Consider the following 24759-nt stretch of genomic DNA (forward strand, 5'->3'; position numbering starts at 1 on the left):
ATCCCACATTATTGCACTACCATTAAACAATGGCACTGTCTTAAAACATTGCCACCGTGTAATCCAAATCTTTGGTGATTCTGCCTCCACTGATAGCAGTCAGTGGGGATAACTTTTTGATGTATTGTACACATTCATACCTATCATTTTCTTGATACATTCTCAACACTTTTGCAGTCTGTTCAAATTCAAGTATGGCTGCCCAAAGTATATCATAATAAATTATTTAAATATTTTTAAACATCAGAGTAATCAGTAAATTAGAAAAGGATCAAAAGCCAGGCAAATTTGAAATATATAATAAGTGAGAAAGGTGACTTTTATTTAATATCATATTTTACTTTGGGTACTTAGCATTTAAGGAAAGGTTACATTTAAGAATGACACTTGTTTTTATTTTTTTTATAAACACACTGATCTGCATTTAACTGCAGACACAGCTCAGCTGTGATTTACCTCTGGAAAGTAGTGCAATGCACTTCATTCATTCATTCATTTATTTGCTTTCCATTACTAGGATTATACAGTTCATGCTTGCAGGGAAGCAAGAGACTATCGCAGCACTCACTAGTCACAAGGCCAAGACACTAATCCTGGGAAGGAGGCTAGTCCGTCAAAGTACACACACCCAGATAACTCACTCTCATACCACACAAACAAGTACAGGTGAGCACTCATGTACATTCACACACACACAAACACGACTCACTCCCATACATTATACATACACATATAAATATGTATCATATACACACTATTCAGTCACTACTCTCTTCCATATCACACACCTAAACACGCACACATGCGCATTCACACCTGCACACAAACATACACACAGACACATGCACACACAGACATATACACACACACACACACACACACACACACAAAGACACATGCATATACTACTTACTCCTATGCATAATAAATACACACAATTAAATATGTATCATATACACAGTAACTCATGCACACACATGTGCACACTCATACCCACACATGCATACAAACACACACGCACACACACACACACACACACACACACACACACACACACACACACACACACACATGCCAAACAGTACTCACTCCTATGCATAATACATACACACATAAATATGTATCACATACACACATCACATACACATTATTCACTCACTTCTCACTCCCATACCACGCACCCTTTCATGCACATACATGCGCACTCACACACACACACACACACACACACACACACACACACACACACACACACACACACACACACACACACACACACACACAAATGCATGCACATACACACACAAGCACATATATACGTATAAACTACTCACTCCCATACATACTACATACACACATAATTATGTATCATATACACACTATTCACTCTCTTCTTTCTCACTCACATACCAAACAGCCATGCACACACATGTACTCACACCCGCACGACACACAGAGAGACGCACTCACAAACACTACTCCTCCCATGTGACACATGCATGTGCATACATACCCGCAGACACACACACACACACACACACACACACACACACACACACACACACACACACACACACACCCATGGGCAATTTAGAGGCTCACCAATGCACCTGCATAGCATGTCACTGGAATGTGAGAGAAATCTAGAGAACCTGTATATGACATACACATATAACAACATAGATGATTTTTAAATATATGATGTTAGGAAATGGATGAGCAAAAGAATAGGATGACATATTTAAAAACAATCCAAAGAAACAATGATGTACCATATGTAAAACAACAGGCATGAAATTTCATCAATATTTTAATATAGTGTATTTAAAGAAAAAAAAAACTGTTCACATTTGTTCAACTAATTTATGCCACTTCACAATGTAAACTGTTTGAATTGCCATTACAGCTTAATGTACAAGAAATATTTGGAAAGGTTACAAAGATGTTATACTAAGAAAATACTGTTTTTGAAAGTGTGTTATAAATCAGGATTGCTAGATTGCAAGGTGTATTTTGTATACTATAAATTCATAAGTGAGGAAACTAAGCTTAAGATACAATTTAAAAATCATTTAATTTTCTTAAATGGTTTGTTTGCAAGTTAAAACAGTGACAGTAATCCCATGTTATTTCAGTTGTCTTAAGATAACAAAAAAGGGATAACTGTTTTGTATAATCTACTACAAGACTGTGGGACAAATTATCATTATTCTTTTCTATATAAAATTATATAAACCAACTCAAAGATTTTAACTGCTACTGTACCTCTTTTGGTAAAAGCATGGTTGTATGATAAACGCTCAAGCCCCAACTGCTCAAAAACACTGTCTCAAAATCACAAACTCAAGCATCCTGTAGTTCCTGTAGGCTGGCACTCACACTTGAACTTGAATACGAGTCAGGCAAGCAGCTACCACAACTTAGCCAGATACCTTGCTCAAACACAAATAATGTTAAGTGTGGCAACTACAGGGAGGGAATTGGCAGGGATGTTAGGGTTAGGGAGTGGGAAGGGGATTTTAGGGTTAGAGATCAGGAGGGGAGCTTTATAGTTAGCGAGTAGGAATGGAGTTTTGGGTTTATGGAGTGGGGAGGAATTGTTAGAGTCATGCAGCAATTAGAGATTTTAAAGTTATGGAGAACGAAGAGAATTTTAAGTCTAGAGAGTGAGGACTAGGGTTTGGAACTGGGTGGAAGTTTAGGAGTTAGAGCTAGGGATCTGGTAAGGCTGTAGTGTTATAGGGATGGGTTTTGGGAAGTCTAAGGAAATTAAGATAATGAGAGTTAAAATAATTTCATTTTTGAGAAAGTGGCAGAGAGGAAATATGTTGCAAGCTTCTTGCATGTGAGATTTGTAGTTGATCATACAAGTATACATTCATAAAGTTCATAAATAGTCTACCCATGCTTTGAATTCTGAGCATACTAAGCATATCTGTGCACCTATGAAACCAAGAATATGACCTCAGGCCTTAAAATTCCTGTTTTACTGTTTTGTTATTCATAAAGCAAGCTCTGAATTTGGAATATCCATAGTTTTGAACAAATGAGTATGTATTGGAATATTTGTTAGAAAAACAAGCTCATTGAAGACAAAATGAAACAGTCCAAACAGTTAAAAAATTGTTAAAAGGTGTAGCCACTGAAAATGTGTAAAACTTAGCAATGCACAAAAACTATGCAGAGTATTTTGTAGGAAAAGTAAACTCCCCACCCCAATCCCAAATGTGAAATGCAATATTCTATACACTCCATAACCCTAAGATTAACCTTTCCCAAACCTAAATCTAACCCAGTATCTTAATCTAGCCATAAACCTAACCAAAACTGCAGCCCTAAACACATACCTAACAAACTTAAAAACTAAACCTAATCGGGAACAAAAAAACAAGCGCAAACCACATCTCCAACCATGTCATTGACTCGAACAAGTACTACAATAACAGTGTCTGACCAAATTCAATTCAATTCAAAGTGTTTCTGGAAAATTCAGTATTTGCAAAACTCAAACTTTATATGTAACACAAATCAAATTTGACTAAAAGAACTTTGCCAAACAGCTCAAAACAAATATTTTGATCTCAGTACCTGGACAAGCTGCAAAATACTGCACCACAAGAACTAGTATGGATATAATTACAGCAAACTTATCAGTTCTGGTCAGTTAGACAAATGCTGCATACAGAACAGGGTTGACTGACATTTTTCTCAAAAGTACATTTATTGGTATTGAACTAAATGTGTACATATTTTGACAATCAGCATTTCCTGTAAAACTTAGAGAAGAATGGAATAGTCAGCCTGTTGTCAGTGTACAATATGAATTTATCATGGCTAGTCTACTGATCTGTAAAAGCAGATTATCTAAGCCTCAAGTCCACAAGACTCAATTCCCCAACAATGCCAGTATTTCCGTTGAAAAGCACTGTGAGGGAATCATGCAGGCACTAAGTATCATTTCTTGGTGCTTACTCCCTTTCCCCTTGAAGTGCAACTATGAAGTTGATTCATAGTAGAAGTATTTCTCAGAGGAATTATCCTTGCTAAGACTTACTGTAATAGATGATAACAGCCAACAATATAAACATTATTATATTTGTAAAGATTCATATATCCAAGAAACATGTGAAAGCTCACAGAATGCCATGCTGCAGAGATCCAGTGTAGACTTTTTAATCCCATGCAGTTGTAGTCATTATCTAATGAAAGCAGAGATACATTTTATATATACTTTTACACAAAGGAGGAGCATTTGGGAATTCGGCCGATCTGTTTGAAAGTTCTTGGTGCATTTGTAAAGTGTAGTATTTCAACAATACATTGTAAGGTGCCATCTGTCACAGACAGACCTTAATCTTCAAACTGGTTATTAAGGAGTTCATCTGAATGTAACTTTTCAGATTGCCTTAAGCACTACAGTAATTTGAAAAGGTTAGACAAAAATGTGGTTGATTACACATAACGTAAAATTCAATATTGTCTGCCATCAAAAACTCCATAAAAATAACTAACATTTTACATCTTTTCTTGTAGTGCTTTTAAACAATAACCCTCATTCCAGGCCTTTCATTAAACAATCTAAATCATAAACCTGTTGGAAATAATCAATGTAAAAGCAGTTTTGTGCAATCAAAGAATTAAATGTATAGATCATAGAAGCACCAGAATAGCCTTTTAGATCATGCTTTTTACCTTAGTCAAATCACCAGAAGTGACCCTACACTGAGGCACTCAGGGGCATGTGCCTCCCCTGTAAAACTGCGTGCCCTATGAGTGCCCTGTTCCCTGAAATAGCAACAGTTTTTTTTTTTAAAGTTTACCATTTCTATCTTTTTAAATGTCTCACTTCTCTCCACAGCTCAAGACAATGACAGCCAGGAAATCAGTGGCCGCATGTCTGAGGTCCCACCAACTATTTTTTCCATTGATTAGAATGTGCAGACAGTGCCCAACACCGATGAGAGGTTTTGCAGGAGTAGACCAGGTTTCAGGTAGCAGTGTGGCTGGACTGGCAATTCTCACTTTCCAGTTGAGGGCAGATCATACCTGAAGTAGTAGTGCAACCATCAAATATGTGAGCTTCGACTTGCATCCTCATCGGTCAAGCACCATGGACTGCTTCAGGTAATTCACTGAGGATTTCTATGAACTAATAACCCATTTCTGAGATTATTACCATTAGTCAAGCACCTCAGACATTTTCAGCTAAATCACTGAGGATTACCATCAATCGATAATGCCAGTCAATAGAGTTTCACGGGGCTTAACTATTCGTGCCTATAGCACGACTTTTGGTATGTGTAGCCCAACACCTGTAGTGCCATTCAAAAAATTAGGTGTCCTATCTAAGTCTCCGTTGTTCACATGTGCTGCACAATTGTATTTCAGCCTTATGTGCGAGTATGCACCTTCACAAGTATAAATGAAAAAAGTACTGTAGCCGTTAGATTTTTTTTAGAAATAATTTTTGTCTTGTAGACTAAACAGAAGCACACATAGTATAACCATGTTGATGTATTGAGTGATTTCAGAGTGACTGTTACATGGTGACTACTTCTTTTGCATTACAACAAATAATAATAACTAAATAAATAAATAAATATAAACCTTAATTCTAATATGCCTTAAAATGCAGCTGCTGAAAACATAAATAAAACTGGTAAATGCTTAAGATGGAAATGCTTTTGTTGTCGCTATGTACTGGCAAATTGCCTAATCAGAAGTCTTCCCATCTCCCCAAATAACTGCTCTCATTGTCTGCCAGGTATGAATTACCTGCATTGCTTCAGTTAAAAATATAACCCCTTCCTAACCTGTTGTTTTCTCCTTTATAACTTTGTATTTACCTGACTATGGTTGTAGGATAGAAACGAGGATAGTTATCAGCTGTAATAGCAGTGCCCACCAGAAATGGCAGGCATTAATTGAACAGAAACACTGAGTAAGGTAAACAAAACACTTGCAGACTACTTTTTTGTTTACTGTAATGCTCAATCAACTGGATACTGTTAATTTTCACCTCATATTTTGGCATGTTCATCATACGGTGTGTGTTTTTTCGGGGAAAAAAAAGCATTCTGGCTTTTTACAGTAGGGTCAAACAAATAAATGGAATATGTTTGAATTTCAGACACACTATCCTTCCACAGCTTCCTTTATTTTTATTATAGTCTGGCCTATTCCACATAAAATGTGTGTGTGTGTGTACTTTTGGCAAATCTTTGACAAGACATTTAATTTCAGACTTGCTATCTTAGCAAAATGTATGATAATGCAAAAGCAGTCATTCCAGCACCTAAGCATCGGGTGCTTAGGGTTTTCTGGCAGTTTATTAATGGTTACAGTAACTAAACAATGGCAAACTGGTGCGTATCAAACATACGGTGGGTTTTCTGGTAAATCCTGATTGTTATAGTCATTAAATAATAATTGTCATTTGTGTATTATGCATAATTCTTAAGATTCATTAATGTCTATACTAAGTGTACACTGTTCTGAGTGAACAGACAACGCTAACATAATTTACACCTTCTTCCTCTTAAATTTTAGTTTTCCTACTGATTTTCTTGCAGCCTTAAACATCAAGGAGGATTCATAAAGGTTACCGGAAAGTGTTGACTGCATGTACACTAAGTCCAATTTTTCTGAGTGACTAGAAAACACAAAAAATATGGTAGGATATTCCTAAATTTAGAATATGTAGAATTAGTGCAGTGTAGGCATTAATGAATTACATGCTTTACAGATATCTATACTTGCTTTATTAATAACATATGCATGTAAATATCATTTCTGTAAATATATCGAGCACTTTCCACCTGAATAACAGCATTTTCATGCGCAGTCATCAAAGATGTCAGGAATGGCTCTCTAGACAAAAGGTGTGTTCACCAATGAAAATGACTTATTTTCTGAAAGTATTATGAACATATCATATCAATATCATACTCAAGGCTGTAAAACCTTTGCACTGGTTGTTGATGTTTGTGCTGCTTTGCAGATATATACTCATCCAGTAAAAAAATGTAAATTGTAAATAAATCATAATTATGCGAATTTCTAAAAAAGGAAGTGACTTCCGCAAAATTACTTTGTAGTGTACTGAAGATCATGTCTGCACAAACAAAAGTCACACTGACAATCGGGATTACCTACTATGGTTAGAGAGATGTTAATAACCTTGCTTTTTTACCTTACTTAAATGCTCAAAAAATAAACTAGCTGAACTACCTGTTTTTAAGGCTTCCATTTTTTTAGTCAAAGTGTTAACAGACTTGAATTTGTTTAAAAGTATTTTATAATTTCTATCACATCATTTGTATCCTTAAAATGCAGCATAGTATAAAATGAGTCCAATTTCCTGTTTATGAATTTGTATTAATGATATTTTGTTACTTATGTATTATCGCAACCAGATTTTCATGGTTGCAGTAATACGTTTGTTGGCCAAAAACATATTGTGGGAGTAAACTTAAAGTTGAATTTGATGTTTTCTGTGGGTACAACTTAGTTTGTCCCAAATTCGTAAGCAAAATTAATGCAGAAATGTGAATCCTGTTTTGCGTACTTCAAAACTGGTTACACTGCTATCGTACTGCAGGAAATGAAACAAGGATGCCTGGGAACTGTTTGGTTGAACTGCTGCCATACTGCAAGAAGGAGTATTCCAAAGTTGACAATACATTTTTCAGAGAATAAGACATCAAGAGCAGCAAATTTTGGGGGTAAATTATTGGCTTTATTTTACAAACATTTGAAAAGAATTTAAGTTAAAGACAATAACAAAGAAATAAAGTACTTGTACAACTGAGGCTAAACTTAATATTACATGTGGTGTTAGGCGGTACTACTTTAAACATGTATGGAGTATTTGACAGTACTGGATTATTTTTTGTTTTCAGATGGATAGTAGTTACTCTTGGAATGGTTTCTGGATGTTTTGGACAGCATACTTGTGGATGTTTTCTGGATGTTTTGGGTAGCATGTTTCTGTATGTTTTCTGGATGTTTTAGGGCAGCATACTTGTGTAACTGTTGTAAAAAATGTATTATGAGAGACATGATGTCGGAAAATGGCATAGCTTCAAACAGTCATTTTTTTAAATTGTACACCATTCTTCCTATCTAAACAATGTTTTTTTCATAAACTTAACATTGCCACTGTGATTCTACATACATTTCTGGTTACATTCACACACCGGGAAGCAAGTGGTATTATTGCAAAAATCTGGTTGCGATAATACGCAAGTACTGATATTTTTTTTCTTTTTCTGCTGAGGTACACGTCTTTGAACATGACATTTTCCCTATCCTGTTGTATGTGTAGCTACACCCTTGATTTGTTACACTATAGTGTACCAACACTTCATCCAAACTATAATCCTTGACCATGACAAATTATTAGCTTCTGTGCTGTGAACATTGCAGAGGTTTGTAAGATTATGGCATAAACTTTTTTTGTAGAAAAATGGTCTTTCATTTTTAACAGCGAATTATGGTTGAACTCATATCATATATCATGTAATCTATACTTTATTAGTATGATGTTCTGTTTTTTTTCCCCCTACATGTCCTATTTGCCCCATCAGCTAGCTACTGTTCCTCTATTGTGCCCCAGCAAGAAAAGGAAACTGGACCCGTCACTGCAAATGACACATATTTTGCAAAATGGAATGCTTCACTGTCAAGTTACACTCTGGCATGTTATTAAATACTAGACAGATTCACTGGAATCATAACTATGTTGGTTTAGTCTTTCAATTTAAAATTGTATTTAGTGGCCTACCTCAGGCTGAAGTGAAGTGCTGAATTTCACAATATGGTTCAAACAGCATTCCAGTGTTAAACCTGCAAGAAAAAATGTATATCCATAAGCAAATTAAATCATATAACATGTTTTTCAAATAAGCTGGTGTTTCTACACAATGAAAACAGCACAAAGTTGCCTCATCTCACTGTAGCACTACCTGCTGTTTCTCACATTAAAAAAAAAAGCCAGCAAACATTTAAATTCTATATAGGAAGCATATGCACTCTGCAGAACTCCTGCTATTTACATATATATTAAATGGATGCAATGTACTTATTATAACATTGGATTCTTTTCATCTTGGTATGTTTTATCTCACTGATAGGTACTAAACCACTTGTAAGATCTGATTCAGTCCTGCTAGTCTTTCCAATCTCAATTTCCTTTAAGATTTCTCCCTCCCATTATCCCTTTGTACACTTAATCTCCTCAGATTGAGTTTTCTGACTAATGACATATGGCTTTGAATTATTAGAGATATATAGCAGTGATAGGCAGATGAGCGTCAGGCTCCAGACCTCAGGAAAAGTCTCAGTTTGGAATGGGAACAATAGGAGGGATGTCGTATTGGATGGACCAGGATGAAATGGATCCAGCATTATGGTAAGTACATAACTTCCATAACCTATTCACCTGGTCCATCTAACCTGAATAGCAGGTCAGAATCCCACGCTACCTGAAATCCTGGATGACATCATGACAGGATACCCTTAAGAACCACAACTCAGAAGGAAGCTTTACATCACTAAATTATATCCAGTTTTCAGTGTTTGGCAAATGTATGCAACACAGACCAAGTTGTCAGAGGACAGATTTCCTCTGCTGTAGAATTCTTGAAACAGGATGTTGAAACAGCTTTTAGAATAAACTGTAGGTTTAGCTGGTAAGGATTTTTTTCTGTGATGTATATGCAAATGAAATACAAACAGCCATCTGGATAACGTTACCTTGGGCAACTTTCATCCTGGCTTTTTAGGAGTGAAGGAAACAAACATTTGCTTATCTTTCCTGAATGATTTTATCCTGAGGAGATAGAATCTGGGCTGTCTATGAGCATCTGGGGTGTGCACAATGTATTTCCCTTTCCTAGAATGGTTTAGAAAGAAAACATGCAAATATATAGCTTGGTTTAGGTTGTCTTCCAAGGCACTCTGGGAAATATAAGAGGGATTGCTTCACACAAATCCTCTTTATTTATAGAAGATAAAGTATGGAGGACCGGAAGAAAAGGCCTCCAATTCTGAGATTCTTATTGTGGATGTGATTGCTACAAAGAATAGAGTTTTCCAAGACAGAAACTTTAGCTGTGCTTTAGATGCTGGTTCAAAGTTTTTTTTTTAGTTTTTTTCTTTTTTTTTTTTACGTTTTTATGTTTCTAAGACAAAATGTATGTCCCAAGGTGGATCCAGGTACTTTAGTGGAAGGCAGATGAAAAGGGTTCCTTTCAAAATGCCTTGCATAATTTGTGAGAGGCAATGGCATGGCAGTCAAAGCCTCTGTGGAAGAAAGAAACTGAAAATAGCTGTACTTTGATTGTGGAGTAACTTGAACCAGCCGAAAATAACTGATATAAATTGAAGGATTCAAGCAAAGGGTAAGAATGTTACACAGACAAACGTTTCAGTAAAAACTGCCAGGAAAACTTAGCCAAACTAGAGTCTTTACTGTGCAATATCTTAAATCTCCTGTAATGGTGGCCCATGAGATATATGCAAATGATCCCTTAAGGACATATCAGTGTTTCCATGTAGCCCAAACACTGGCATGTCCTTAAGCAGAAATTGAAGGTTTGACAGAATGGAAGCAGAATGCATTGATTGGCTGCTCATATAGAAAAACATCTTAATTTTCTATTGTGCATTTTATGATTGGACTCCTTCTGTGGCACACAAAGGATGTGAACTACACTCTGAGATAATAAAGAGTCTTTGTCCATCATGCAAACAGGAGAAATGATGCAGTCAGAAGGAAGTCACTACAATAAACGCTGGAAAGTCCTGAATCTTCAGAATGACCCTGGATAATATTGGAAAGGTTGGAAAAACATATATAAAAATTCATATCCAAGGAAAAGAAAAAGTAACTGTCTCCCAGGACTTCAAGGAAGGGACCTGGATCAGAAGTTCACCATCTGATAGTTAAACATGGAGCAAAAATATGTATTTAAGGTGTTCCCCACAGTAGGATCAAATCTTGGAATCACTCGGTACAAATTCCATTAGTAAGGGTCTGTCCTTGTCCTGCTCAACTTGTCATCCACTCAGTTTTGCTCGGATGGTAAGTAAGATGCCTGTAGAGTAAGAATATGTCAAAAAGTTATATTCCAGGCTACCATGGCTAGTCTGCGTAGAGGGTAAACATTTGTTCCCCTTGCTTATTCATGCACCATATCACTATAGCGTTGTCTGTAAATACTTGTAATGGTCCCAGAGACCAAAAAAGAATGACAGAGTTGAGAACATTTATAAGTGCCAATACCTCTTTTATTTTTATGTATTTGATCTATGCTTTCCATTCCAAAGACCTTGGACTTTATTCCACACAGACACTGTTCTCCAAGCAAAGTCTGAGATGTCTGTAGTGACTGACTGTGCTGGAGCTGGGACAGAGAATATGAGACCTGGCTTTTGAAACATATGGTGCCTCCAGCAAAAAAGTCTCCCTATTGACAAACTCAAAAAAGTGAAAGCTGAAAACACAGATGATGTAGATGTTGGGATCATACAGATGACAGACACCAATGGACTGTTTTCATGTCAAGCCTAGTAAGAGGTATAATGAAAAACATAAATGACATGAGACCCAAAGTCCTCAGGAATTCCCTAGCTCAGACAGTAAAGACATAGATCTTGGTACAGATCTACTTTTTCCTGTTGGAGAAAATCTCTATGAACTGAGATGTTCAGGAGACATTTGTCAGACAAGATATCTGTATATTCTCCTGGAATCCCAGCCTGTGTAGGGGATCCCTTACCCAAGTGAAAGATTCCTGACATTTTGAAAGATATTCTGCAAAGAAAGTCTGGTAGAGATGGGTATTCTGAGGCATTGTAACAATTGCCTCATGCACACTGACAACCCACTTATTAATAAAACAGATAAAGTATGCAAGAGGTATAAATTCACTTTAACACTGGAGGCAAAGTTCACTCATACAACCAAAACCAGTACTACAGAGGTTGTCAGTAACACTTACACCATGCCTAATGCACAGGGTAAAGATGCTACACATAAAATTACTTATGCTGAGGCACTTCAGGTAAGTTTCTCAAAACAGTAAGGCCTCCTGCAGAGAACAGTCAAAGAAAGGGTCCTCGGCCATCACTTAAGCACTCCATTAAAACAAGACCCACAGCTACACATAGTAAAACTGTATCCGGTGCCTCCACTGCTAAGCCCTTAAACAAATGCACAGCCAAATTTCCTGATAATTGATGATTCTATAGTGAGGCACACCAATGTCCCCCCTCACCAGACTGAGTAAGGACAGTGAGTCACGGTTAGCTGCCTTTCCAGAGTTAGGCTCTGTCAAGTCACACAGGCACTCAGGTCATTGAACTACAGGTACACTATGACTCTGTCATAATCCATGTGGGTGTTAATGATCTGAGACGTAACTATATGAAGCGAGACATGATCGACCTTGCTGATTATGTGTCTCAGGCAGGGGTCAATGTTTATCGAATGAACAGAACGTTCATCAAAAGCCTGTTCATCATACATAGACCATTGAATGTTCTGTTCCTCAAAAGACCAAATGATTGTACAGAAGTTCATCAAACAATCATAGTTGTCCAACCTAAAGGAAACAGAATGGAATACGTACTTACCAATAAGCAGGGATAAGGAAACCTGCCCTTTCACCATTCTAGTGCGATCTCTGAGATGGTATATATAATTAGCGAGGGGTGTGGGGCACACAGCCCTTCACATAAGGAGGGCTGGGTGTTCACCAAATCCTCCTTTTATGGGGGGGAACCCCCCACTAATTATATATACCAACTCCAACATCACACTACAGAAGGGGAAGGGCAGGTTTCCTTATCTCTACTTACCAATAAGTAAATGTAGTCCACTAGATGGAAGCCAACCGTTTAAGTAATGTTGTATAGTTTAGTAAGTGAACACGACTCGAACAAGGCAAACAAAATGTTTATTTGTCTTAAAAACTACACTTCATAACTCAAAAAACAATTAGGTTAAGCGCTTTCATCTGCCTATGCAGAATTCTTCAAAACACTCCAGCATCATACCATTGCTTTATTTAAAAACTTTTTGGCGCCAAAGCACCAACATTTAAAGATAGTGTATCAATTTTATGAAACTCTCCTTCCTGACTGACATCGTTTTTTAAAAAAACATGTTACAATGTATTCAATAAAATTATATTAAAATACGTTAAAAATAAATTAAAATAATGTGCAATGAAATAAGATATGATGTATGATAAATATTATTTAAATACCTTATATGATGAGCATTTTGCGTTGATTGAAAATAATTAAAATTTTGGATGAAGAAAACATTAAATAAAGAACCTTTAAACAGTGAAGGAACCTATAAATAGAGAAAGAACCATCCTATTTACAATAATTGCAAAAAGGGTTTGATGGTAACAGATTCGTTAATTCCTGGTGCTCTAGTGGCATCTATCAACATTTGCCACACACTCTCTCTTTTCCCTAAAAGTGCTTTATGGTTGCTCCCCCGAGGTGAAATGTTGACTTGGTTAATGATGGCAAACTTGAATACGTGTGTTTCCCCACATCTGTTGATGTGACGGAACAATGCACTGTTCATATCTTTGACCCTAATTTTATATAGGTGGTCATGTATTCGCTTCCTAAAATGCCTTTCGGTCTTTCCTATGTAAAATGAGGGGCATAACATGTACTTTGCCATATAAATGATATTCTTACTGTTACAATTACCCGCTCTAAATTTAACATATGTCCTATTCACATCATTCAGCCTATATCCTTCCTTTTCTAGTATCACATAACATTGTTTACAAGACCCACATTTCTTTGTTGTTTTACGTATGTTGTGTACCTCTGTACATTTGGCCATCTGTTCTAACTGTCTCTTTATATTCATACCTGTTTTATTAATGAAACTTGGACTTTCTCCTATAATTTTCCTAATTTCTTCATCAACTACTAAAGTATTCCAATGACTTCTAATAATGTTTTTGATATAATTTACATAAGGTGAGTACATTAAAACACATACTCTATTATTAATCATGTCTGCAGACGTTACCAATAAGTATGTATTCCATTCTGTTCTCCTTATGTTGGTCAACTATGATAGTTCAATGAACAACCATTTGACCTTTTGAGGAATGGCAGTTTTCGATGGTCTCTGTACAATGAATGGGCATTCGATGAACATTCCATTTGATCAGTAAACAGACTCCTCAGGCAGGTATGAGCCCAGCACTGAGCAGCATACTACCTTCTCCAAGGATGATAACATGTTACCAAGAGAAATGATTGATTTTTAACAACTGGCTTAGCTTCTGGTGTCATTTCAAGGATGTATAATATTTGATGGCCTGGGAAGACCTGGTTGACAGACCACCCTGCTTTGCCAGGGATCATTGGTACTTATCCCCTCTAGGCTCTTAGATATTGGTAAAGACCTTTTCCAATCCCATGGTGCCTTTTTTAGGCAATGCCAAACTGATAAACTTACCAACTTAACTGAACCTATGAAGGAATATCTGAAGGTGGCACTGCTCAATACTAGAAGTCTTAACGAGCAACTCTACTCCCTGCAGACCTTTTTCTCCCCGGATACTGTAGATATTTCTGTAGTAATGTAGATATCGTTTAAAGTTGTGGAGAGTACCTCAGCAATGCAAGGTTGTAGTGCCTTTCGCACCTTTAGACCAGCTACTGCATAGGAGGGAACCACTGGAAGTCATACATGTGGAACTCACCATAAACAGGGTCTCATACCATATCCTTGCAACCTATAGATCACACTCCATGTCCCAGGAAACCCATATTACCTATCTCAGTGTACTAGAGTCCATAACCATTCAACCTATTACAATATTCCCAGGGGATTTCAACTATCCCTCTATAGATTGGAAATCCTACACCACCTCTAATGATTAAGCCCAGTGATTCCACTTTGTTAATAATAAAATCCTTGAACAGTTGCCCCATTCTCCTACCAGGGGGCACAAACATCCCTGACCTTGTACTCATGAACATGAGGGGCTAATTTTTCTCACTCAATGTAATGTCTTTGTTCATCAGATCTGATCAAAAGTCAGTATTATTTGAAATAAAAAATAAATCCAGGGATCCAGTGAAACCAAAAACCTTTAGAAACTATTCCAAGGCTAACCTCTCTCTACTAAGTGACACCTTAGCTAAATTCCAAGCCCCCCCAAACCTAGTAAACACCATAGCATATGCTAAGTTATTTATAAAATCTATGTACAGCCATATTGATAGCTGTATAGAGTGAGTTGTGCCTACTCATATTAAGAATAACACAAACTCAAAAGAAAAGTCATCCTGGTGGAATCACAATATCAATCAGTTATGCAACAAAAGAAAAAAATCTTGGCCAAGTGTAGGAGGAACAAAGCCATACATACTAAAGGTTCCCTGACCAATCTAACAGGTAGCTAAGAGGCTTAATTAATACTTCAAAGGCTAAATTTGAAGTCAAAATAGCTTCTCAAGCATAGGACAACCACAAAGCTTTCTACAGCTATGTCTGTAACCTCAGGGGAAATACACAACAATGCACAGAACTTATTGTAAATGGCATCACTCCCACTGAACCAGAAGTCATTGAGAACCTTTTGGCTGACAGGTTCAGCTCAACTCCCCCCTGACAGTCCAAAGGAAATGATGCATACCACAATCCCCCCCAAATATTACTATGGAACAGGTCATCAATGCACTTTCCAAGGCCAAAGACGCTGCATCAATGGGCCCCAGCAATATCTCAGAATGCTTAATAAATAGCATGAAACATGACCTCTCTGGTCCACTTGAATCACTTTTCAACTGGAGTCTTCATCCAGGTTTTGTACCCAGCAATGGAAGATGGCTACAGTCATTTCCTCTGCACAAAGGAGGTCCAACCACTGATCTAGGTAACTGCAGGCCCATAAGTCTTACCAGCATCATATGTAAGGCCATGGAAATAATCATCATGGATATGATAAATGAGGACATAGGTAACCTGCAAACCATCACAGTTCGGCTTTGTTAAAGGAAGGTCATGCCTATTAAATCTAGTGAACTTTTTTGAGAGGGTCACCAAAGCACTGGATAGAGTTAAAACTGGGCACACAGCTTATCTCAACCTGGCCAAGGCTTTTGATATAACACCCTACTCAAGCATTATGGACAAGCTCACTAATTTAGGTACAAACCCTTTTATCACCCACTGGATAGCTAACTGGCTCACTGATAAGAACAAAATAGATGAGGCCACCTCAACCAACATGCCAGTCACTAATGGAGTCCCCCAGGGCTCGGTACTGGGCCTGCTACTTTTTGGCATCTATTTCTCTGAAATGGAAGCAAATGATGAAGGTTTATGTCTGACTAACTTTGAAGATTGTTGCACGGTGGGGGTTATCATTGACTCCCAAGCAACAGTATCATTCATCAAGAAGGCCTATCTCTGACTAACAAATGGTGCCAAAGCCATGATCTTAAACTCAATGTTAACAAATACATAATTGTACCTTTGGAAAGTCAACCATCCCAGCTAATTACCATGTTGATAATACAACTCTAAGAGTCGACTCAATGGTCAGGGATCGGGATACGCATGTAAATAGTAGGCTTGCCTTCAACCACCATGTGGCCATAGTGGTGAGGAAATCCATTTATGTTGCACAACTTATAACTAAGGACATAACTTCTAGGTCCAAAGAGATCATTATCACTCTGTACTCCACCCTTATCAAACCGATCATAGAGTACAATGCTCCCTTTAGTACGTATATGACCAGGCATATGCAGCACCTACAGTAACCTCAGAAGTTCCTTTCAAAATGAAAACAAGGCAATTACTTGCTTATGGAGAGTGCCTTCAAGCCTTTTTCCTCTATTCAGTCTCCTATAGATTTCTTAGGGGTAATCTATGTCTGACTTACAAGGCATCAGCAAACCCCACACTTATGAATTTCCTACATATTCGTAAGTCAAAGAATAGCAGAAATACAAGATCTAGGGACCTGAATTTTTTGTGTGCCTTAAACAAAACATGCTGGAGAAACAGATATGTGTCCTAAAGAGTGCCCCTCCATGTAATGCTGAGTTTGTCTATTACCCAGTGTAAGTGCAACCTAGTCCAGTGGATGGGGAACAGGAAATTTCACCAAGCCTGGCAACCACATCCTTTATGCAGAGGGGAAGCTTATAAATGCCTGGCCCTCAATGTCGAATTTGGATACAGGATATTATTACTCTTTCTGTAAAACTTGGCTAGGCTTAGAAAGGCCCCCCACATCGTTAGCCTAGTAAAAATCTATGAATCTATAAATTACCTAATTGAGGAAAATGTGAATATTTTGCAGTCTGCAAAAGGCTGTCACAGGGGACAGACACTGAAAATACCCTTAGAACAGTGGATAGAATAAAGGGTAATGCAGAGACACTGTTAATGTGAGATATGCATTAGGAACATGCTCATATGCATCTTTTAAATCTAAGGTTATTGGAAAACTCAAAAAGTAAATAAGGAATAACATTTAGAACTTGGAATCAGGAAAATTTAAAACTCTACTCCTACCACCCTCTGAGGGAGCTGATGATCCACGACTGGAAGAAATGAAGAGTTAAGTATGGCAAGTGAGGGGGAAGTAACCTAGATGGATGCAGGGCTTGCCACTGTGGGGGGAGCCTTGTAAATAATCAGACCTATTAGAGCATTCTTGTTCTAGGAGGTTCCCCTAGTTTTTGTAAACTCCCTGCCATATCTTTTAAAACATTTAGTTACCAGCAGCTTGCTGGCTCAGTTTAATTTGCCTTTAAAAGAAGGGAGCAGGGTGAGCTTCATATTGGCCAACTTGGAGAAGGAAGGGTGGCAAACTGAGAGAACCCATGAATCAGCATACTTCTCTCATCTCAATTGACAATGACCTCTGAAGTAGATGGTCGAAAACTAACTCTCTGTCCAAGGCAGAATGCAAAATTTGATTTCTGACATCCTCTAGGAGGTTCTGAAAACACAACCAGACAAACCTTATCATAACAGTTTCAATGGTAGTAGCCGTGGAAGTGGCAATCACAATTATATGCAAATTTCAGACAATAAATAGCCACTTAAAACATAGAAGAAACCAAGTTAGACGCAGCAGATTTCTCCTCAGAAGAGGAAAAAGACACCAACATTCCTCATATTTTCACTGGAGACAAGTATAAAATTCAACATATGAACTTGATGTTTGAGAACTCAAAAAATGTGCTGCTCAAGAATACACTTTTTCCCCAAATCTATCAAAAAACCTTCCCATTTTTGTCAGAAGGAGAAGGAATAGTATTACCCAAATGTTTAGTAGCGGCTGGATTAACTAAAGAATACCTGCTGGGCCTGATTTGGCATACGTGTGTAAAAACTCAAAATTTTGAGGAACTATACACAGTATATCTGCTTTGTTGGGGGCAGTATGCTAGCTGTCAGGCAAGTTACAGGCTGTTCCAAAAACATCCTCCAAAGCAGAAAGAACAGAAGGAATATGAACCAGTGCTGTAAATTCTAGTTGACACAACTCATAATACGTTCTGAGGGACAAAGAAATACTATTTTAACACTGGAAAAACTGATTCATTCTGGAAATAGTTTCGGTGAAAGAGAATCCTTCAAAGGGAATGGTAAAAGCCACAGTCTCATCAGAATATGAATCAGAAATCTGTGGAAATAAAACATAATCTGTCCCTTCACACTCATTTTGAGCTTCAGTCTCTGAAATCCCTTCAGAAAATGAAGAATCCTTTTTTCCTTTTACCAGAAACAGTCATATATGATGGGTTAAGATCCTGAACTAAACCTTCAGCTATGCCCAATAAATCACTCCTATCCAGAGTGAAAAGTAAAGGAGAAGACATAATTGCAAGTTTTGTTTCTTGTTGATAGGAATTTCTGATGAAACAGACTCATAATTGCCAGGAAAAAACTCCACAGGGATGGGCAATATTTCTTTCTAGGCAGAGTGGCATTCTCTGACCCTTCTCCAAGGACTGACAAGAATGTCTTTCTCCTCCCTGACAAGGGTTCTCCAACAGCCACAGAGGACATGTCTAATCCCAAGTCCATAGTGGCTGTAGGGATGAAACCAACTCAAGCCAGGGAAAATGACGAATGGTCCGAGGAATCAGCTTTGGTTACAGTAGAGCCACCCATCTATGTCTGACTCACTTTAGCAGCTTGCTATGACGGCAATGACTGTTCGGTAACTTTCTTCTTTCTGTGGCTGGAAGAAAGAAGAAATAAGGAAACAGGAGGTTGTTCCATGATTAAGCCAAAAAAAGATTCCTGATTCCTGTGGAAACCTGGTAGTAGTAGTCAGTAAAACAGGTAGTAGTAAAAAAAGTAACTTTTTCATTGTAAAAACACAGTAAAATGCCAGTCAAACACTTACCCCATCCCCAAAAGTAAATTAAACAAACCTTCCCTGAGAAAAAGTAGTTTAAAATACATTTTGATAACTTTTTACCACAAAAGTAAAAAGTGATGCTCCCATTTACAAGTAAATGAAAAATCACATAACAGTCATTAAAAGCACTTTTTCCCAGGTTTAAAATTACAATAATACTTCACAGAAAAAGTACAATTTCTGTCTTAAAAGTAAAGTGGAAGTTTTTTCCCCCAAAGGGCACCTATCTCCTCAACAAAGGAATAGCATTAGCAAAACATTGATTCATGAAAGCCCACAGAGGAGTGCTGTCTTTGACAGCAGGAAAGCTCTGAAGGGCTTTGTGCCCAAACCTGTCTTTCAGTCAGCTCACCTTGAGCTGAGTAATAGTTTGGGTGCATGGAAGGTAATCTGAAACTTTGGAAGCTGGCGCTATGTTATATCATTAGTGGATATAAATGATATAGCTTAGACTACTGCAGCAGTGATCCATGTGAAGAACATCACTTGGATCCCTTTGACTGTCAAATGAGTTGAGACTACTGACATGCTCTTGGTGAACTCCCAGGGGACAAGACTGAAGAGCAGAGCTCTGAATTTACAATGACTGGCTCCTAGCTGGAAAAATCAAAATCTCCTGGATGACTTTACTATCTAGATATGGAGGCAGGCATCCTTGAGATCCATGGAACACATCCAATCATTTTCTTTTAGATAGGACAAAATCACTTGCACAGTGACCATTTTTACATTTAATTTTTGGCCTCCTGAGATCTAGAAGAGGCTTGTGGTCCTTGTTTTTCTTTGCTACTATAAAGAATCATCAATAGATAAAAGACCTTCTCTGGTATGGTGGAACATTTTAGATGGCTGTTTTTCCTAAGGGAGAAAGTGTTTCTCTTTTGGCCACTCTTAACTGGTGAGGTGGAACATCTGGAAGTGGTTGAGAATGAGGAACTGGGGAGTGGGAAAAAGTTATAGTATAGCTTCTGGATATTATCTCCCTTATTCAAGTGTCATGCATAATGGCCATCCATGCAAGTGAGTGAAGAGATAAAAGGACCCTGACTGCCTCCAGAGCACTTAAATTGGAACACCTTTAGCAATGCCAGTATTGCTTGCCCAAAAAGAATCCCCCAGAATCCTTGATTTTGTCGACCTTCACAACCTCTGGGTCAGTGTTCACTGAAGGGGCTGTCTCTGTCATGACCATCTTGGTGTAAAGTTGAGTCAAATGGCTGATGCTGGGGTTTCATGAACCATAGGAATTTGGACCCCTTCTGATTCTGGTCACAAGAACTTTGAAGGGTTTCACATTTGACACCTGTGACAGACAGTATTACCTTCCTGCTCAGAACTCATTAGCTTTTCTTTCACAAAGTGAGCAAATAAGGCAGTGCCATCATATGTGGGGTTAATGAAGGATACCTTAAAATTGTCAGCAAAGTCACAAAGGTAGAGCCAAGTAAGCCATCTTATAGTAATACCTAACAGCCACATGACGATGTGAGGCAATGTTAAGCATAGTCCACATCACAGTGTCAAACTATTTTCCTGATTCTGTCTTGGGTGGCTTTATTCTTACAGAATCTAAAGCTTGCTCTGCTAATCTCTTTGGGCGTGACTCATATGAGTAGCATAGTTTGACACTATCAAGGCAGAGGTGCCAGAACCCAACTGATAGCTCTCATTTGGTGGGTGCTGCTAAGATCATAGTGCCTGCCAATAGTTCCTTGGGCCAGTTCTGTGTATTGCTTGGAGGACAAAAAATCTTATATGGCTTTTGTGGTATGGCCTCTGAGGAATCATTTTCCTGCCATACCCTCCGGGTGACCAAATGTATCATATGGTCAGAAGAAGGGATCACCCACAAGGTAGAGGAAGCTGAACAATAAGCCTCACAAAGCATCTCCTCATTCCTTTAAATGTTTTGCACGTGTACGTTTGTAACATTTCTTCTACTCTCTTAGAACACACTATTGTTTAAAAGATGAATGAGACAAACAGAAAGCTTTGTAACATTGGTGTATATGTCTGCTGATGTCAGCAGAGTCTTCCTGAATATCACCATAACAAATTTACGTTAATTTACATTACATGTTTTTATATACCCGAGAAGTACATCTTAGTAGGCCAAGTCTATCCTTCCTCCACTGAATGTTTATTTCCAAGCACTTTCTTTGCTTTTTGTAACAGTGAAATTCTTTGGAAAGAGAAAGTTCTTCAATATGTTAACATTAACTTTAATAAGCAGAATATTAACCACTGAATGACTGTAAAAGAGTCTACCTTAATTCAACTACTCAAATTTACCCTTAGAAACAACACATGGGCTTTATGGCATTCTTCTAAAGACCCCCAAGATCACATTAAATACAGGCAATCCAGGAACAAAACTAAAATATCTATTTTACAAGACAAAAAACAATACTACTGTAATTTGCAGGCAGTAAATCAAAATAACCCTCAGAAGTTTTGGGCAGGTTTAAATAATCTACTACATCCTGGACAAACTTCAACCCCAATCCCTGCTGCTACTATTGATAAAACCCCTGAAGATGTTTCTGACAGTTTTAACTGATTCTTTACTGAGACAGTTCAAGCCCTAGCTAGCCAACTACCTCCTAGCTTCCCTGGTCCTGAAAGTAGCACCCCTAGAAACCTACTCGCATTCAGCTTCCAACCAGTCGCCACTTCACTTATCCGTACCTTGATCAAAAAATTAAAACCCACTATACTTTTTGCTGATCAACTCCCTGCCGAGTACCTACAAAAATCAGCTGATGCTATTGCTTACCCCGTCTCAATACTAATCAATCGAACCATAGTAGAAGCTAAAATTCCCGCCATCTGGAAAATATCCTATGTAATCCCACTTCACAAAGGAGGCAGCTCTACCGAATTCTCAAATTATAGGCCAATAGCTATACTCTCTCCACTTGCAAAGATTATGGAAATATGTATTCATAGACAACTCATGCACCACCTAATCCAGAATCACCTTATGACGGACACTCAGCATGGCTTCCGTCCTCATCACAGCACTACTTCAGCCCTCCTAGCCTTTACCAACACCATAAACCATAATCGCAACAATAATTATATATCCTCAGCCCTCTTCTTGGATCTTTCCAAGGCATTCGATATGGTTGATCACCAACTTTTAATCCACAACCTGCAAACATTCTGTCTAGATACTAGAGCCCTTCAGTGGTTTCAACCTTACCTGAATGGTCAACAGCAGACTGTCCTCTGGCAGAACAAACTCTCTAACCTTCTACCTAACACCCTTGGAGTACCACAAGGCTCTATACTAGAGCCCTTGCTGTTCTCCATCTTCATTAATGACCTTTATACTGTCATCCCAAAACTCTACTCTGATTTTCTCGGCCACATCTCCAATAGAGTTATGGTCAGCTACACAGACCACCTTTAATACAATAGAAAACTGGCTTTCTGAATGTCGTCTGATCCTAAATCCCAAAAAAACTAAAATGTTGTTATTTTCACCAACACGTAGGTCTACTGCTTTCACCTTTACCATAAATTCAAATGATGGCACAATAATCTCCCCTGACCCCTCTACAAAACTATTAGGTGTCATCATAGATAATAATCTGAAATTCGACCTACATGTTAACCAAACTATCAAAACCATCAATAAAGAACTAGGGTCACTTTACAGAATAAAAGCCTTCCTAACCTCTCCAGCTAAAATCGCCATAGCTCACTCTCACCTTCTTTCAACCCTTCTGTATGCATTCCCTCTACTCTCGAATTTAAATAAGACTGTCCTTAACAAACTCTCAATTTGCTACAACCACATTGCCAGGTTTGCCACTGGGCTGCCATTTAGGACACATCATTGCATCAATCTAAACCAGCTTGGGTGGCTTGAACTACCCAGCCTAATCCACTATAACCAATAGATTATGGCCTATAAAATCCTCTATAATCCAGACAATACTCCTGCACTTAAAAATAGTATCACCCCCTATAACAATCCTAGACTGCTTCGATCCTCTAACAAACTACTAATTCAGACTAGCAAAATTAATAACACAGCCGGTGACTCTCTCTTTGCAAACTCTGTAAGTAGATCCTGGAATTTTCTTCCAGCTGATATTACCTTACTTTCCACCTTAGGTCAATTTAAAACTAGACTCAAACAACATTTGTCACTTAACTGGCTATGTCACTGTATCAAGCCTGGCTAACTCTCTCTAGAATGTGTAAAAATCTGTTAACCATCTTACTGTGTAATTTAATTTAATCCTGACTTACGTTCGGGATAAACTCTAACCTGTGGAACTTGTTTAACTTGCTTACTTATGTAATCTCTGTAAATAGTCTGTTTGTAATATGTAATGCTGTATCTGCTTACCCTTGGAGCTTTTCTCCCCAGGCTTCTGCTGAAAATGGACATGCATCCAGTCGGACTATCCCGGTCAACAAATGTAAAATAAAAAATAAAATAAAATAAACTAGCAGTATATAGTGCTCCCAGTATACTAGGAGCATTCAAACTAAGTTCCTTTCTATCACATGATGCACAGTTATGTAGGAATTAAGGTGTATGTAATATTTGATGAAGATGAGGATGTGAATGGATGATTTTTCAATCAACAGTCAAACATTTAATCAGTGAACAACAGTAAATGTTCCAAATTTGTTTATGCACCGAGGAACAGAATAATAATCACATAAACAACATTTAATTCACAAACTCTGTTTTACTCAAGAAATTATTTTGTTTTTAGGGACCAGCTGGACAATTTGTTTGCTGTATAAATTTAATAAAAGTTACATTTGCAATGCGTGTGCTTTTTAACTGTAATATTAATTGAGCAACTTTGCATGTGTCATATTAAGTTATACTTCCCTGTTGTTTCTGTAGTTTAGTACAGATACTTTTCTAGTGGAAAGCAAAAGGATTATTATGCATATTTGTGGTTTTAGAAGCTTATATAGTTTTAAATATGATTGTGTTTATTAAAATTTTATTCAATGTATTTGATTTATGGCACAATGCTGTTTGATTCACCTTTTTGTTGATTTTGGAGTAATAGAGAATAAGAAGTTATGTACTCACCATAACGTTCCATGTGAGTTGTTCCATCTCGCCTTCATTCTTTACTGATGGGTTCGCTGCTGATCCATCGGCTCCGATACGGCCGTTTAAATGGAAAGGAAGAAGAACTGAGCAACTAGGATGAGACCAGTCTCTAGGTCAACTATCAGCCAGGTGGGGGAAGGAGGGAGGGATGTAAGAATAAGGCGAGATGGAACAACTCACATGGAAAGTTATGGTGAGCGGTGAGTACATAACTTC

At 37.8% G+C, this 24759-nt stretch overlaps 1 long non-coding RNA gene across 1 annotated transcript in view; it reads right to left on the reverse strand.

Annotated features, from left to right (window-relative positions):
• Window positions 1-24759, reverse strand: part of LOC122801967 — a 1870547-nt gene that overhangs the window by 626454 nt on the left and 1219334 nt on the right. Inside the window, exon 3 of the long non-coding RNA XR_006364828.1 lies at window positions 8786-8847. This is a non-coding gene — a long non-coding RNA (uncharacterized LOC122801967). The remainder of the gene's footprint in view (window positions 1-8785; window positions 8848-24759) is intronic.

The sequence above is a fragment of the Protopterus annectens genome, chromosome 5.part0, assembly GCF_019279795.1.
Source record: "Protopterus annectens isolate FY-2018-M chromosome 5.part0, PAN1.0, whole genome shotgun sequence".
In the NCBI taxonomy this organism is placed as follows: domain Eukaryota; kingdom Metazoa; phylum Chordata; order Ceratodontiformes; family Protopteridae; genus Protopterus; species Protopterus annectens.